Source organism: Rhinolophus hipposideros, assembly GCF_964194185.1.
Source record: "Rhinolophus hipposideros genome assembly, chromosome: 17".
In the NCBI taxonomy this organism is placed as follows: domain Eukaryota; kingdom Metazoa; phylum Chordata; class Mammalia; order Chiroptera; family Rhinolophidae; genus Rhinolophus; species Rhinolophus hipposideros.
In genome coordinates this window covers 28,844,400-28,863,210 of record NC_138063.1, presented here as the reverse complement: position 1 = coordinate 28,863,210, position 18,811 = coordinate 28,844,400, and the positions used below count along the sequence as shown (strand labels likewise).

Sequence of the window (18,811 nt, the reverse complement as noted above, 5' to 3'; positions counted from 1 at the left end):
CTCTTTTGATATCAGAGGGATTATTCATTATGAATTTGTATCAACTGGACAAACAATTAATCAAGTTTACTATTTGGAAGGGCTGGAAAGGCTGCGTGAAAAAGTTAGATGAAAACAACCTGAACTTTTCGCCAACAATTCATGCTCTTGCATCACGACAATGCACCAGCTCACACGGCACTGTCTGTGAGGGAGTTTTTAGCCAGTAAACAAATAACTGTATTGGAACACCCTCCCTACTCACCTGATCTGGCCCCCAAATGACTTCCTTCTTTACCTGAAGATAAAGGAAATATTGAAAGGAAGACATTTGGATGACATTCAGGACATCAAGTGTAATACGACAACGTCTCTGATGTCCATTCCAGAAAAAGTTCCAAAATTGCTTTGAAGGGTGGTCTAGTCACTGGCATCAGTACTTAGCTTTCTAAGGGGAGTACTTTGAAGGTGACCATAGTGATATTCAGCAGTGAGGTATGTATCACATGTTCTAGGATTAGTTCATGAACTTAATATGCAAGACCTCATACATAAGGACAAATTTTTGAAATTTTAGTTTTACAGTTTCAAAATGTATGATTTGCTCATATTCTAGGAACAGGGAACTATTTCTCATCTTGCCTCATTCATACTCCACATATCGTTCTCAGCTGGTATTCTTACAAACGGAAAAGCAAACATTACTGGCACCATTTATAGTACTGGTTGTCTCTTTGCTAGTGTCTTATAATAAGATCCATTTACTAGATTCTTCTGGAGTGTAGGTGATCAGATCAGATTTAGAAATATTCACTCAATATATATCATGTATGTGCTAAGCACATTACTATATATTACCTTATTCCCCTCACCATGAGAAAGAAAACCAGGACTCAGACTTGTTAAATCTTACAGCACTGTGTGCAAGACACAGAAACTGAATGCATATCTTCTGCTCCAATCTCAGTGCCTTTATTTATATTTAACTTTCTTTAATTTTGAAATATTTCAAACAGAAAAGTACAGAGAGTAACACAAACATACTTGTGTCCTAAAACACCAAATTTGTGACAGTTGTAAAATATCTGGGACTGTTAACTTTTTTTGGGAAAATATATTGCTACTCTTAATTTCAATGGTTGTGATTGACTTATCAAGAATTTCCATTTTTCTTGAGTCATTGTGGCATTTTCATAGGTTTTCAGAGAGTCATTCATTTCATTTAAGTTTTTAAATGTAGGTGTATAATGTTTTTAATAATATTCTCTTATGTTTTAAAACTTGATATGCTGTATGTAATTATGTCCCATTTATTCATATCAATATTTATATTTGTACCTTTGTTTTCCTTTTCTCCCACTTCATCATTGTTGTTAAGGATTTTTTAAAAAAAAAATCAAAGTGAGAGCTTTGGAGTTTACTGATATGATCTATTGTTTCTTAGATTCTTATTATTTCTTCTCTCTAGGTCTCTTAAGTTTTCCCTTTTCGTATTCTTAGTTAATAGAGTTAAATGCTTAAGTGATTCATTTACCCTCAGTCATTTTAGAAGATATGTTAAGCTTACATTGTCGTTCATTTCTAAGTACTTTATAATTTTCATTTCCTTTTTAATCTCATAAGTTATGTAGGAATTCATTTCTAAGTATACAAATACATGTTTTGTTCAAAGTGTACTTTTTGTTATTTAGGATTAAGTTGATTTTTGGAAAGAAGATGTAACTTGCATATTATTGAGTCTGAAAAATTTTAGCCTTTTTTGTGACTGAATAGGTGTGCAGTGTTTTCGGATGTTCTATGCATATACTTTATCTGTCACTTGCAGATATATGCACACATACATATCTATCACATTAAGCTTTCTAAGTTTTAAACTTTATTTTTCATATACACATATTATAAAATTTATTTATTTATTTTTTGGTATTCAATAATATGATTTTAAACAATGGATAGATTGCCCTTCCTGGTGCTGCCTGCCTCATACCTGTTCCCAGTCTGAGGCCTAGCTCCCTTTGCCTGTGTCTATCACTGCGTGCGGAAGCTCCGCCAGCATGTCAGACAAATTGCCCTAGAAAATCGCTGACATCAGCCTGGCCTCCTGGGGATGCAAGGTCCTCCACATCATGGAGAATGAGATGCCGAGCCTGATGGGCATGCATGAGATGTACCCGGTCTCCAAGGCACTGAAGGGTGGTGGCATCGCCAGCTACCTGCACATGACCATTGAGACATGACTGCACATGTCCTCATGGAGACCCTCAGAGCCGTGGGTGCTGAGGTGTAGCGGTCCAGCGGCAACATCTTCTCCACCCAGGACCATGCAGCGGCTGCCACTGCCAAAGCCAGCATTCCAGTGTATGCCTGGAAGGGTGAAACAGATGAGGAGTACCTATGGTGCACTGAGCAGACACTGTACTTCAGGGATGGGCCCCTCAACATGATTCTGGAGGAGGGCGGTGACCTCACCAACCTCATCCACACCAAGTACCCACAAATCCTGTCAGGCATCCGAGGCATCTCTAAGGAGACCATAGCAGGGGTCCACGACCTATAGAAGATGATGGCCTGTGGGATCCTGAAGGTGCCAGCCATCAATGTCAATGACTCTGTCATCAAGAGCAAGTTTGACAACCTCTATGGCTGTTGGGAGTCCCTCATAGATGGCATCAAGCAAGACACAGACATGATGATTGCGGGTAATATGGCATTGGTAGAAGACTATGGTGAGGGGACAGGGCTGTGACCAGGACCTGAGGGGTTTCGGAGTCCGAGTCATCATCACCAAGACTGACCCCATCAACAGTCAGCAGGCCGTCATGGAGGGCTATGAGGTAACCACCGTGGACGAGTCCTGTCAGGAGGGCGACATCTTTGTCACCACCATGGGCTGTATCGACATTATCCTCTGCTGGCACTTTGAACACATGAAGGATATGCTATTGTGTGTAATGTTGGACACTTTGATATAGAGATTGATGTCAGGTGGTTGCACGGGAACGTGGTGGAGAAGGTGATCATCGAGCTCCCTTTATACCACTATTGACTGAAGAATGGGCGCTGCATCATTCTGCTGGCCGAAGGCTGGCAGGTCAACCTGGGCTGCGTGGGTCACCCCAGCTTCGTAATGAGCAGCTCCTTCACCAACCAGGTACTGGCGCACATTGAACTGTGGATCCATCTGGACAAGTACCCTGTCGGGGTCTGCTTCCTGCCCAGGAAGCTGGACGAAGCAGTAGCTGAAACCAACCTGAGCAAGCTGAACATGAAGCTCACCAAAATGACTGAGAAGTAGGCCCGGTACTCGGGCATGTCCCATGATGCCCCTTCAAGCCAGGCTTAACCCTTTTTGATTTCTAGCTGCTGTCCTTGCCCAGGTCCCATCTCTCCTCTCCAAGAACAAATGGTGCCAACTTTGAGAATGGTTTGTTAATGTCTTCCAGTGTCTCCCTGGGGCTGGTTATTCAGTCTTTGGTCTCCACTGCATCTCTCATAGTGTTCCAACTGTGTCAGGGGGATTGAGAAGCCCTCTCCTTAAGCCCTGGTCATAGTAGAGGTACATGGGAGATACCAACAGGGAACCAAAAGCTCAGGGTTTTGGAACTGCTCACTCAGTCAGTCCTTTCTCAAACTGGAAGTTGGCAGTGGTGGTCACAAAGCCCATGCACTTTACCATCTAGGCTCTCACCTGGCCTATGTATGTTATACCTATGTTCTTGATTTATAGGTTCATTGGCTTCTCAGCCCATGACAGATGAGAAGGAGCTATATCCATGGGCAGGGAGGAATTGTTGGAGTTTGAATGCTTCTGAGAGCCTGGCTTAGTGCTGGGCATTCTCTTAAACCTCAGAACAACAGAGGTTATAGAATATAGTATTAGGGGACAGCCAAGGAAAGATAAGAGAAGTGACAGCCAGAAGTTGAGAGGGGCTAGAGAATCTTAAAAGGAGGCATAGATCTGCCACCACTTTGTAACATGGTGGTTCCTATCACAATGCTGGATCAGAAAGATTAATTTGGTTTAAAATGTTTATATAATGCTTATAGTGTTAAAAGAGAGCAAGAGGGTAGGTAAATAAAAATTTTGGTGCTTAAAAATATATATAGATTCGCATAGCCACCACCATAATTGGGATTCAGAATAGTTATATCACTCTAAAATTCTCTTTTGCAGTTAGATCTTCTCCAAATCTGTAATTCCTGGTAACCATCATTCTTTTTGTTACTATAGTCTTTTCTTTTTGAGAATGTCACATAAATGGAATTATACGATATGTAACCTTTTGAGATTGGCTTATTTCATTCAACGTGATGTCTTTGAGATGTGTCTAAGCTGTTAAATATATCAATAGTTTGTTCTTTTCTTTAAGTAATAATACTATAGTTGGGTCATCCATTAACTTACTAAAGGATATTTGAGTTGTTTCCAGTTTTTAGTGATTATGAATAGTGCTGCTATAAATGTTCACACACTGTTATTATTTCTCTAGGTGAAATACTCTGAAGTGGATAGCAGGATCATACAATAAGTATATGTTGAACTTTAACTAAACTGGTTTTCTAGAGTCATATTATATTGCATCCCCACCAGCAATATACGACAGTTGACAGTTTTTTCACATTCTTTCCAGCTATTGTTGTTGTCAGTATTTTTCATGTAAACCTTCCTAATAGGTGGGCAGTGCTATCTCATCGTGGCATTAATTGCCATTTCTCTAACAGTTATTGATTGACACTTTTTCCTATGGTTTCTTGAGGTTTGAATATATCCCTTGGTGAAGGGTCTATTTAACACTTTTACCCAGATTTTATTTTATTTATTTTTCTTACTGTCAAATTTTCAGAGTTCTTTCTGTATTTTGTATACAAATCCTTTTTGCATATGAGATTTGCAAATACAGAGGGTGTCAAAAACATGTATACACATTTCAAGAAAGGAAAACAACTGTATTAAAATTGTCATACCAATATATACCAGTGACAAAAGATGAATACAAGTCATGTGTATACATTTTTTGGCACCCCCGCTATTTTCTACTAGTCTTTAATTTGTTTTGTCATTCTCATATTAGTGTTTTTAATTTTTTTCCAAAGCAAAAGCTTTAAATGTAATGAAATCCATTTTGTCTATTATTTTTCTTTAAGGAATGTGCTTTTAGTGTCTTGTTTAAGAATTTTGCCTATGCCTAAGTCATGAAAATTTTTTCCTTAATGCCTCTTTTATAGAATCTAACAATTTCTCTCTATCCTGCATGCTGAATGCTGTCCTCAGTACTTTTTTCCAAACCACTGACCTTCTCATTTACTATGCCTAGTCTAGTCTACAGTTATTACATCAGTTGCATTTTCATTTAAATGACAATATTTTTCATTTCCAAACTTATTAATTGGTTCTTTTTCCTATACCTCTGACCTTATTTTCTTCTGTCCCTTTGCTTTCCTAATATTTTTAAAAATAAATGGTATGTTGTCATTATCTTTTGAACATCTTCAGCATACTAAAAGTAGACTAACAGCAGAGTAAAAAATAATGTGTTTGTCAAATGGTAAAATGCATTTAATCTGGGATGAATGTTTTTGTAATATTAGTGCTGGCTGGTATTCCACTGTTTGAATTTTTAATTTGTTTTTGGAATTGTATCTGTATGTCCATTTTACATGGAAATTTTCAGTTTGTTCGTTTAAGATCTGTTTTGTGTTGTACAAAAAGTTTGTGGTTATCTGTGTGCATTTATACCCTAAGTTCCTTGCCCCATCTTATAGGTATTTGAATGCTTTGCTTTGCAGGGGTGTTGGTTACGTTGGAATCACAGATCCAAAGGTCAGCTCTTTTTAGTTCAAAGTCATGAAGCTATTCCTTCTTCCTACCTTCCTAGTCCTATAGAGGTTAGCAAAAGAAACATTCCTTGAAGCAATTTGGGAATAGATTTTTTAAACTCTCTGTGAGGAAGGAAATACCAGTACAGCCCTAGCTTCCAGCACTAAGAAAGGACCCAGGCCCAATCCTAGTCCCTTTTATACCACGGTAGCCGAGTTCCAGGACAGCAAAATGTGTTTCGGTCAACAGAACAGCAGGTCTGAAGGGAAATTTGGCTAATAGCTTTATATTTTTATTCTCATGGGTTCTCTTTCTGTAAGTTCATTACCATTGCCTATATATGGAGTTGAGGAGGACTGACAAAGAGTGAACTTGAAGAGCTATCATGAATGAAAATAGTTTGTTCTGTCCACACACTCTTATTAGAGTTTGAAATGAAAACTTGGTTTGAAGGAATGTTTCACCAGTGACTGCTCACTGGGACATCCTGTTCAGATGTTCTGGAACAATGTCCTCTGACCACCACACAGGATATTGAACCATCTTGAATATTGCTGGTATCAGTTCCTGCCTTACTTCCTTTGTTGGAAAACAAAGCCACTTGCTTTCCTTCCCAAGATCTCCTGTTCCTGACCCACTCATATATTTTAATTGTCTTGCATGGAGAGAGAGACTTTTTTCCCCCGACTCTCATGCAACATTCCCTCGCTGACAGATAGGCTGGTGAGGCAGTTGACACAGTGGCTATTACTTTAAGCATTTTCTAAATAATATAATTTTGCTGCCCTTCTGCTTTCAGTAAAATTATAGGGTGCTTTCTTCTTTGTGTAACAATGGAGCTCAGCTCCCACACCACGGGTCCTGAACAAATTCCATACCAAACTCCCAAGCCTCAGCATTAATGCAATTACCATTGACGATGTCAATTCAGGCACTTGCGGCTTCACTATATTGGATCACCTTGGCATGCCAAAAAAATGAGCAATAGAGTTGTAACCCTGGTCTGGATATGTATGTGTATGAATGTAAAATATGTATGTGTGTGTATAAAATATGAATATATGTATATATATATATATATAAACATAATATGTGTATATGTATATATGTGCATAAAAGATATGTGTGTATAATCTCCTGCTAATTTGAAATGCATCCTGAGTAAATAAGAGCAATATTTATAGAAATGCGTGGTGACAGATCAGCTGTGAATTTGACTGGGGGCTGATAAATTCTCATTACCTTCGTCTACCTGACAAATGAAATGACCTGCTAAGGAGCAGCTGAAAATTCAATCAGAATCCTGCAAATAGGAAGCATCTCATGTGAAAAATGGACAAGTTTGGTGAACATCTTGGACTGGAATCACACAGAGTGGAGAATAAAGGAGAAGTTTCCTCTGTCTGTTGAATCTGAGATTTGAAATGGTGGCATTTTTAGTTGCTGTCACCACTCTATACCAATTCTAACCACTCTTAATTTTATTTCCAGTCCCAGTTGACAGAGAAAGCAATTCTTGACTTTTTCTAATTCTGAGATTCCCGTTTATCTTGCTCCTAAGACCCTACCTAACACACAGGACTGAGGTGTTTCTACAGAGTGGTGACCTCCAACACGTGGAACACAAATCCAACATGGAGTGACGTTCTACTGAGGAGAGGAATGGAACTATGGAAATTGTTCTTCCTCTTTTTAGCCTCTATATTTAGTTTATGACATATTTATATAATTGTACACAATAAAGTTATAAACAGTAAATATATATGTTTTGTATCATGTTATCACTCCTAATATAATAAGCCAATAAGATTTTAATAAACAAAAATTATATATATAAATATTATGAGGACATGCTCATTTGAGGACATGCTCATTTTCTTTTCAATGATAGAAATGTACAATTCAAAAAATTTAAAGAACACAATTCTAGAGAAAGCCTTCTCAAACTTTAATATGCACACCTGCCATCTGGAGATTTTATGAACTGCATATTGAGATCACAAGGTCTGGGATGGGGTTAAAAAGTTTGCATATCTGACGAACTCCCAGGCAATGCTGGTGCTGCTAGTCCTTGGATTACTCTTAGAATAGCAAGGTATGAATTAATGTTCTTCTGAAGTGTCCTCTTCCCCAAATATTTCTCCCTCTGGGAAAGTAGAGATACTTGGAAACTCCTCCTGTGTTAAAGCTTCTTTTTGGAGGGCAAAAGTATTGTGTTTTTGCTTGTTTGCTTTGGTTTAAGTCTCCCTGGATAAGTAGAGATATATACTATGTTGAGTCAAGATTCTCTGAAAACAAACTCTGAGACAAAGATTGGCATGCATCAGATTTATTGGGGAGTGCTCTTAGGAGATACAGTTGTGGGGAATGTATATCAATCAGTCACTAGATATGTCTCTGAGAAGACAGTGTCAGGTGGTTCTCTTCAGCAGAGGCAAATTGTAGGAGAGCTACTAAGCTGAGTGCTGTCAACAGCCAGCACTCCCAGCATCTGGAGGAATGAATGCTTTTGTCTCAAGTAGGGATTTGGGCAGCACACCACAGCATCCATTATAATTTACCCTATTAGCCCCTTGTTATACCCAGACACGCTTTGTGTAATAAGCTGCTCTGGGATTATGATGTACCCCTTTTCCTGTAGAAACATAAGATAAAGTTTAGTGAGATAAGCTAGAGCTCCCACTACTGCTGGTTTTAAGACTACAACTGATACTCATCTAAGTTGAGCCAAGTGGTACCAAGAAGTTCCCAAGTGAATGACCTGGGTACCCAACACATTCTTCTCTGCCAGCATGATGTAACAGCAGTCCTTTCTATTCCTGATGATCAGAGTCCATAATCAACCCATGCCTTGCCTTCCTGTGGTCTCTTTGAACAATGATGCTGAAGGGATGGGTGGAAGCAATAGCTTAAATTTCATAATATTCACACTTTTCCCCCAGTTAAAAGACATCCCTTTCTGGGAACGAGGACATCTAATCTTTCAGAGCCCAAAATATTGGGGATGGGAAGAACAAATTTCCCAAGCGAGTCACTGAGATTAATAGTAAGTGGGTCCTCCCTAGGTCCATTTCTTGGATCCCAGACCCATTATATTACCTTTTTAGGATCTTTGATGTGTCTTAGATGATGGCACTTTTCCCTCACTGGTGCCGCAATTGCAACTTTCTCTATCAGGCGGGCATCTTCTGGGTGGCAGGGAATATGATAGGACCAACAGATCCCATCCACGGTCATGTGTATACTGTCATACCTTCTTTGCTGTAAGGAGGCACCTTTGGTCTAATGCAGCATTACTCAAGATACAGTCTCTTGTCACATTAAAAACAACATGGAAGCAAGTCCTTAGATATAAGCGATGAATCAGGTTTGCCAGGAAAGAAAAGCAAACCCAGGCTTGAATACATTTCAATTCCAGTATCTCAGAGAGCATGTTTGTGAAAGACTAAAAGATGCAGAATTAGGTAGAGGATGAAGATAACTTCAGCGCATACAAAACAAAGGTATTAGGAAGTTCTGAGAATTCCTGACCTAGAATGGGCTTTCAGTATTCTCCCACATGGAAACAAAGGAGCCAGGAATTTATGTACTCGTGGGGACAGGTCACTGGATGTAGGATGCTCTTGGAAGGGGTGTGAATTTGGTCAAGGTGACTCTCTTCAAGTCAAGGTAATTCCCATAGAGCAATACATCTGAGAGCTGTCAGCTGCCACATTCCCACAACCTGGAAGAAAATGTTTTACTCCTTAAAGTGGATGGGACGATCTGAGCCAGTAGCACAGAACCACAGTGTCCACTGTGATGCATGTGGACTTATTTCCTCCCTGCTCTTAAAAGTGAATTAAGATCAGTTCATTTTCAATGAGGAAAGACACATTTTCAGCAAACGTTGTCAGATATGTTGTCACTATAGGATATAAGTGTAGTAAGTAATGCACCGTAAGATCTCTAGAGGTAGAAAATGCTAATAGAGAAACCAGTGCAACCGAGAGGAGAAAATGTGAAAGTTCCGAAGACTCCAGTCAGAAGACCAAAAGCTATTTCCCACTTTGACACCCGCTTGGTGTTACTTCTTCTAAATCCTTGGAAGGATCATCTTTAGGTATCAACCGGTAGTCCTGGGCTGGGTAGAGTGCATCTATCAATGGATTGAGAAGCACTGCACAACTGTGCAACGCTGGAGAAGGATGCTGAAAGATAGTGACACTGAGTCTTACACAATCTAACATCTGTAATCTACTGTGACGGATTAGACCCTGGTAAAAAAGAACGAATGAAAATGCATAGTCTCAGAGCAAAGGCACCAGCACTATGTGATGGGTAGGAACAGTGCCTGTATTAGCTCACTTCTCCTCTGCCCTGTCTGGCCAGCCTCTCACTGGCTGTCAATTAATCATCATGAAGACACTAATTACAGCTTCAGCGTGCCTCCTTCCTAGGAATTTCTGCAGAAGTAAGATCTTATCTATTTACTTTTCTATAGCTCTTTATTATACATTCACACATGCTCTCAGAGTGATTTCAGGTAATAGATATTATTCTTGTTTTTCATATGAAATAAGCGGTTACGTATACATGATGCAGCTTCTCAGAGTCTTAGTTTTCTCATCCATGATGTGATAAAAAATAATAGTCAAATAATGAAAATAAAGATTAACAAGAGTTACGCCTATCATATAATTTGTACTTAATCATTTTCAACAATTATTTAAAACAATTTTTAGTTGTCAAGTTTTTTTTTTTAATGTACTAGGAAGCAAAACATACAATGTTGTTAAAATTATATTTCACCTGAGAATAAACAAATCCAGCAGAATTATGTGAATCAAGTGCACGAGTGTTCCTAACCATATTTTGTTATAATTATTTTGACTATTCAAAATATAACATGCACCTTTTATTTTTCTTTTCCTATAGTCCAATAAGCTAAGGTTTTCAGAGAGCTGAATGCCAGATAAGTGGGTCCTTTCCCTGACTGATTCCCAGCACAGTCACTGAGTAGAAGGCATTTAACATTTCATGTTTCAATTTCTTTATCTACAAACCGGAGGCCATCATCCTGACCTGCATCATCAAAAAGCAATTTCTATTAGCAAATTAATGACTATTGAGGCAGCTATCAATGTTGAGTATCATTCATATTAGATTGGGCTTCAATTGCCAAACAGAAAGTAAGCCATTCCAGGAAGCTCCTTTGGGAACAACGGTTTAAGTTTTTTTCTCTTTCTGGCTGTTAAGGAAAAGTATTGGTCAAAGAGAAGAAGGAAAGGTAAGGGGGAGGAGAAGGGCAGAGAGGAGAGGAGATAAAACAGTTCAAGGTTGTAGTTCCCTGACTTCATTCCTGCAATGTCGGCCTCACCCTTTATGACAAGGGCTGGGGAAAATGTAGTTTATGATGTGCTTCACGTGTGATAAAGAAGCTGAGAGGTGAGTCCGGGAAGGGTTAGGTGTCCTTGAAGACCGGATGGGCTTGAGTACTCTGTGAGGATGGATGTTATTAAATTGAATTATTATTATTAGCACTTAGACAATGTGGAACGAAAAAAGAGAGAGGAAAGAGAGCTAAATTGAACACTTTGTATTGGTCACGTTGTGAGAGAATTCTGAGCTGCAGCTGACCTGTATTCCGTGTTTCCCTGAAAATAAGACCTAATTAGAAAATAAGCCCTAGCATGATTTTTCAGGATGACATTCCCTGAACATAGTCTTTTGGACTATTTTGTCCCTAATGCGTCTTTTGGAGCAAAACTTAATATAAGACCGGGTCTTATTTTCAGGGAAACACAATATATAGTAGCAGAGACAACTCAGGGAGGGGCTGATTATTGAGCAGGCATTCTCTAATTCCACGACAAATGGTTTTACCAGGAGTTTCATTCTGAAGCTTTGAAGGTAAATGCATGCTTCTTCTGTGGTTTCACTGTGAAACAAAGATATAACTAAATAGGCTTTCTAAAGTTGGCTCTTCGAGTAACCTCTGTTCTGGTCAAAATGGATTCCTCTCCCATGATCCCCCTCTAATTGCATGTTATTGTACCTACCACTGTACCTTCATGCTTTTCTGTTCTGATTCCTATTCTCCCCACCACTCACAGGCCAGTTTTGAAATTGCAGTCATCATTTTTATTGGCAGTAGTTGACATTTATGAAGCACTTACCATGTGCCAGGCACTGTGCTAAGCACTTAGCATTTATTATCTCATTTTATCTTTACATGTGCCCTATGAGGTAGATTTCATTTGACCCTATTTCACATTTGATGATCTTATCTTAGAGAGGTATAGTAGTTTGACCCCAGGGCTTGCAGTAAGTGTCAGAAATGGGACTCAGCCCTGATTCTGTCTGACTCTAAATCTTGTGATCCTAAATGCTACTGGTCTCCATGAAGCCAAAGGAGAAAACTCTTGACATGCTCAGTTGTCAGTCCTGCTCTTAATTTCTGTTGATTCATCTAGGAGTATAAAGCAAACAAATGAAAGAAATCAGGAAGAATGATTACTCCCTTGAACAGAATTACTATCCTGTGGATTTTCTTGTAGCTAATTCTGATCAACAAATACTAATATTAATACTAATACTAATGCTAACACTAATAATAACTGAACCACCAATGGAAAAGAACTTGAGTCAAGGAAAAATATACTTAGTGTAGATGAAGAAATGCTAAGCAATTTTCCCATAAAAATACATGGCAATCTATTTAGAACATCACTCATGTCCCATAGGGCATGCACTGATGCTGACATTTCTGTTTTTATATTATTTGATCTACCAGAAGAAATAAACTATTGAAAGATCCCACCTCTTTGAAATACCATATTTTTCTCTTCAGTGTCCACAATGGGAACACATTGTCCTCCCACCTTCACTTACCTCATTAGCCTCTATCTTCTCAGGTGTCTATGCCTTTTCTAGATCTTTAAAGTTTTGTGTGCTCCATCTTTCCTTGGTACCATCCTCATTTCCATTCACTGTCCCTTGGTGACCTGGGTAAATGATCTTATCTAGTCTCATAGCTTTACTTATATCTCTGCAAACATCTGCAAAAACTCCATCTCTGGGCTTTTCCTAAACTCCAGACTAGGTTATACAAGTGATATTTTAAAATTCTTCATGAACACCTAATAACCATCTCAAATTTTACCCAGCCAAACAGAAAAAAGTCAATTTCTAAATTTTCACGAAAAAATTTTCCCCCAAACTAAACCTTCACTATCTTTGAAAAAGAAAACAAAAACAAAAACAAAACAAAATAAGCAAACAAACGAAACAGAAAAAACCCCACCATCTACTTCATTGTACAAGATAATAATCTAGGGATTATCCCTGTTGCCTCTCTTTTGCTCAACCCACCATGTTCTTTCTAATGAGTATTGTCAATTGTTCCTCTACAACATTTCTAAAATTGGTTCACTCCTCTAAATCTCCACTATCACCCTATTTCAAAGATTAATAATCTCTTTCCTGAATTCTCAAAGTAAACATCTACTGGGATCCTGCTTCTCCACATGCCCATGATCAAGTCATCCTCCAAAAGGCCAGCCCTTGGACTTCTTAAAAGAGTGAACCAGGTCACATCAGTCGTTTCAAACTCTGCTCAGGATCTGCCATTCCTGAGTGTATCTGCCATACACTCAAACCCATGACACAAAGCTCTCAGTGTGTTGATGCTCATCTCTAACCATTCCTTCACTTCCCATTAGGACTCAGTCATATTTGTTCTTTTATCTTCTTTATACCACCCAAGCTCATTCTTGACTCAGGCCTGTCTCATCGTCTCTCTCCGATGCCTGGAATTTTCTCCCTGGTGACCTTCACAGGGTTTTCTATTGCCTATTTCATTATCATCTTAAATGCCACCTCTTAGGCAATTTACCATGGCTTCTAAGTCACCATGATATTACCCTATTTTATTTATCTGAATAACACATATCTACACCTAATCTTTTCATATTTATTTTCTTCCTATCTCCTTTCTGACTAGAATACTGACTTATTAAAACAACCCTTTTTCATTTTCATAATACTAGTAAGTCAACCATGTTTTATGTGTAACACTCAGCGGATTTTGTTGAAAGAGGTAAAAAAAAAGAGAAAGAAATGAAATAAAAAAGGAACAAAAAAAGAGAGATCATCTATACCAATGCATTTGAGTACTTATCATGCAAACAATGAATTTGAAATTAGATATAAGAATGCAAATACAGTGATGAAAGTATCACTGACATTTAGTGAGGCCAGAAAAATGACTAGAAGATGACAAATGAAGCTAGTGCCTTCAAACAAACAAACAAACGAACGAACAAACAAACACACACACACATAAGACAAAAACCAGAAAAACAAAACAAAAACCAAAAAAAAGGTTGAAATTAAAAATATGAGGAAATAGCACTATAATCAAAGAAAATTCTGTAATCTTGAACAGAAATCTTCAAACTCACCCTACATAGTCTGGTAGAAAGCACTTTGATGATTAAGTAAAAAAAAAAAAAATGTGATATCACTGTGAGAAGATACAATACAGAAAAATCACTATACAAAGTATATGGTTATAGCTTTTTTAACATAGATCACAAAAATGATACACAAGGATATTAATGTATAAGGAGTGGGAGGCAGACAGAGCACTTTTCAAATACTTTCATATTTTTCTCAGAAAAAGATACCACTGTCTTTGCAATTATTTAAGTAAGGAAACTGAAGATTACACTTCAAAATCTTCTCTCTTTTAAAATTCAAATCAAATCCATCATTCAATTCTATCTGTAACCTGAATAAAACTAAGTTGTCTAAATAGTCCAGTTTCAGCAGTTTTTTATTTAAAAAGAAATTAGTCAACTTAAATCTTTACTAAAATTTCTCAAACCCACATAACAAAAACCCATGAAATACAAACTATCTTAAATATTTTTTTTTTTTTGCTCATTCTGTGTGTGTGCAAATGAGGAAGAGAGAGGGGGGAGGGAAGGAAGGAGAGTGGGTGAGCAAGGGAGAGAAAGATTTATGAGTGTGTGTGCATGCGTCTGTGTGTTTACCTTAGTAGTTATCTCAAAATCTTTCATTCCTCTCTTTTTTCTCAACCTTTCTTTTTTCTTTCACCCAATCCATGTTAAGTTCTCTGCCCAACCACATCTTTTTGTTTCTATTCTTTCTTCTACCAGGAACACTTCAGTCGGCTCAATGTAAATAAAATTAAGCAGATCTAAGGTATTCTCAGTTCCCCTTTCTCACATGCCAATAATAGCTATCGTCTCTGTCACCACTGCAATCTTCAAGTCTAAATATGAAGAGACTCCATTGCCAGTATCCTAGATACATCTTAGCATCTCCTCTGGCTTCATGCAACTATTTCTTCATTGATCTCTTTCACATCTTTTTTTACACATTAACTCATGCAATATTTTTTTTTTTTGATGTAAATCCTCTCAAGACCCTTTCTTGTTTAAAACTCTTAAATAACTTCTAATTGCGATTAGAGTGGATTCCAAAAGCTTTCACACAGGCTGAAAAGCCTTGTATGATATGAAGCCATCCTAGTTTTTGAGACTTTTCTCATGCATTAGTCTACAACTTCCTTATTCTACAACTGACTAAACCTGCCTTCAAACCACAGATAATCTCTGCTCCCTCCTCCTTCTGGATCTTTTTATAACTACTCTTTCTTACTATAGTGCTCCTTCTTCCCAGCTACTTCTATTCACCCATCGGTTGGGTCAGCTAAAATATTTCTCAGGTAAACTGAGATCCTCCTGTCAAATGTATTCACAGCATTATCATCTGTTCCTCAAAGCCCTTATCACAATTATAATTCATTGAACAAGTATTTGTGTAATTTGTTTTTACTCTGTCTTAGACTATAAGCTACACGAGTGCAATGATATTGTCATTCTAGTACATTGAAGGAATTTAAGACACACACTCCACTTGCTGGATATTTAAATGAACAAATAAGTGCATAAATGAACCTACTAGAGGTGTACATATTCAAAGGCCAGAGTATGACATTTTCCTGACTCTTCTTGGTGACATATTTGCCTTTCATAAAGATGAGGAAAAAGTAAACTTCCACCGTTCACTATAATGAACAGGAAACATTGTTCAGTAGAATTGCAATGGAAGGAATCTTAGGGAAACAACCATGTCATCTTGGAATTAATAACTTTGAGGATGAAATATGAGCTCTTTAACAGTTAACCTAGTTCCCCTGATCAGTCTGATGAGGGCACCAATAAGCATGTAATATGGACACCAGAGCTTACCATGCAGACTTTGTCTGGTTCCATCAGTATTGAGACTCCTGCCTTCTTCTCTGTGCCTCCTATCTGTTGTCACTGTTTCCAGAAACCTTCCTAGAGGTGTCAATGATAACAAAATTTACTTCTATATATTCCTCAGTTTTATACCGACCTCATATTCTCTATAGAAGCAGTCATATTGGCTAATTTGTACCTATGTTTTCCTGCTGCTTGATATATCCGCATGTATTCATCTCCTGAAAGAGGAAAACACTGGCTGATTACACATATTTTTCTTCCCTTCTGTATTTTCAATTATTCCCTATTAGAGCAGAGTGACTACAATGGGAATTATCAGACGAACTAATGTTCTAAAGGACATGTACCAAAGATAAAAAGAGGGACATGCACATAAGAGATATGTGAAATATTCCCTATATCTTGAAGAAGCTCACATGGAAAATTAAAAACCAGAAGGAGGTGAAAAGCAAGAAAAAGATACTGGATTCAGGAAAATGGTGATTTTTACTCTGTACAGAACTGGGAGAAGAACATGGCTTAGGGTAGATAAGGTGCTGTTAAAAATGACAGCAAAGGCACAATGATTCATTCATCTCTTATTTTACTCCCATTTTATTTATCAAGGAGAATGATCTCCAAACTGTAAAACATAAAACAAAATACATAAAGAGCAGATCATGAAGGAAGATAGGTGCCAGGATCTTCAAATGGCATCTGCCTGCTTTAAATAAACTTAATCCTTAGAGTATTCACTGGCTCCATGCTGTCTTTTTCATCTGATATCGCCAATGTCTGAACATTCTGCTTCAGTATGCTAATACTGTTTCTTTAACTCTGACCTGCAATGGTGATAATGTGCCCAAATACTGCCCAGTGGAGCTTTTTTATGAGTCAAAACTTAAAAGACTGAATCTCTGATTCAATGAATAGCCCTCGATTGTCATTCTTGGTCATTTGAATTTTACACCATTTCTGTACTCTAAACACTGGTGGAATTCCCTTTTCTTTAACCTGAACAGTGTCCAGTAAGTATTTAAACTGTGGGCGGAGACTGGAGTATATCTTTCTAGGACACTATTTAGCACGCTCTGTTGAATGACTACAATTGGCCTACCCTCCTCAACTATTTAGCATTGTCCTTCTCATGGACTTTCCCGTTCGTAATGATTACACTTTGTTTTAACAGCAATCCATATATAGACCCTAGATCGTGTTCATTTAAATGCCAAGTCCTAAGTCCAAGGACTATTATCACTACCTCTCACTGACACAAACAGGAAACTTAATTTTTCCTAAGGGAAAAATTTGTCAAGACGCAGGAGATTTCTTTTCTTTGTTGAAACCAAGCCTGGGTCTACAATGATGTTTGTCAGTTTCTTACTGACTTTAGAGACTTTGTCAGAGCGACCATCTTGAATGCTGTGCTTCAGCATAGGTCAGTGCTTCTATTTGTTCGCTTAGTTTTCATGTCCTTGACAAACCCGATTGTTCTCCTCCACAATTCCCTTCTGAAACCTCAGTCCTCTCATGCTCAGCCTGGTCATCTCTGAGCACAAAGTCCAGTCTACATTGAAGCCAGGAGATCATTTCCTACACATGGCACTTGTAGAGAATAGGGAAAGGACTGCTTTATCCTCTAAAGTGTCACTCACTTTAATTGGACATATGTTATATTCATAAAAATTAATCTTAAATCTATAAACGATAAAGAACTATTATCCCTTTTTTAAAAAGTAACAAATATAGCATAGTTTTTTCTGTGGTAGAACTCAGATTGAAATCTTAGTTTTAATATTTCCAAACTGGACTTAAAAAAAAAATGTGTTGCAATATTTTCTTAGTTTACCAAAGCATTATCTTATATATGTGTGTGTGTGTGTGTGTGTGTGTGTGTGTGTGTGTGTGTATTTATATATACACATATATACACACACATTCATTTCTAGGAATGTCTGATAGTATTTTGTGTATTTAAAAATGGAGACCTATGTCCAATAATTTTGGGGAAAAAGGGAGATTAAATAAAGTTATATGCCTTTGTTAATGAAGAATTTTGTACAGCCTTTGATATACTTACATGAATCATGAATCTCCAAGAGTGGGGATATACAGTATACAATGCTTCGTATAGGGAGAAAAGAGCACTTTTTTTTCCCCATAAATCATTTTCTTGTAAATCTCACTTTGGGAAAGAATGCTGAATTTATTTAATGACATTATGATTGTTCTGTGAATTTATGCACACTTCCCAATAGGAAAGGTGTTTGAAAATAGGTACCCCATTTCCCCGAAAATAAGACCAAGCCAGACCATCAGCTCTAATGCATCTTTTGAAGCAAAAATTAATATGACCTGGTATTACACTATATTATATCATATCATATATCATATCATATTATATTATATTAGATCCATTCTTATGTTATAGTAAAATAAGACCAGGTCTTATATTAATTTTTGCTCCAAAAGACGCATTAGAGCTGATTGTCTGGCTAGGTTTGATTTTGGGGGAAACACAGTGTAAGGAAGAAACACTACACAATTTAGCATCCTTTTTGGAGAGATTAGCTCAAGAAAAAGTTGGGCATGCCTAAATGGAGAGGGTAAAGAAAAAGGTATTTGAAGACAAAGTTGGCCTAAATTGTATGACTACTTAGAATGTTTTCTGGGCTGAATGCTACAGGTCACTTCAGGATTCAATGGCAAACGTTATTGTAAGCCAAGCAAATAGAAATTTGCTTAAATTACACGTCAC

The 18,811-nt window shown here is 37.7% G+C and overlaps 1 pseudogene across 1 annotated transcript; it reads left to right on the top strand.

Moving 5' to 3' along the window:
* The first annotated feature begins 2,033 nt into the window (after positions 1-2,033).
* On the top strand, positions 2,034-3,274 carry LOC308509830 (adenosylhomocysteinase-like; annotated as a pseudogene). Its single transcript has one exon. The product of its transcript is annotated as an adenosylhomocysteinase-like (transcript).
* Positions 3,275-18,811: the final 15,537 nt, after the last annotated feature.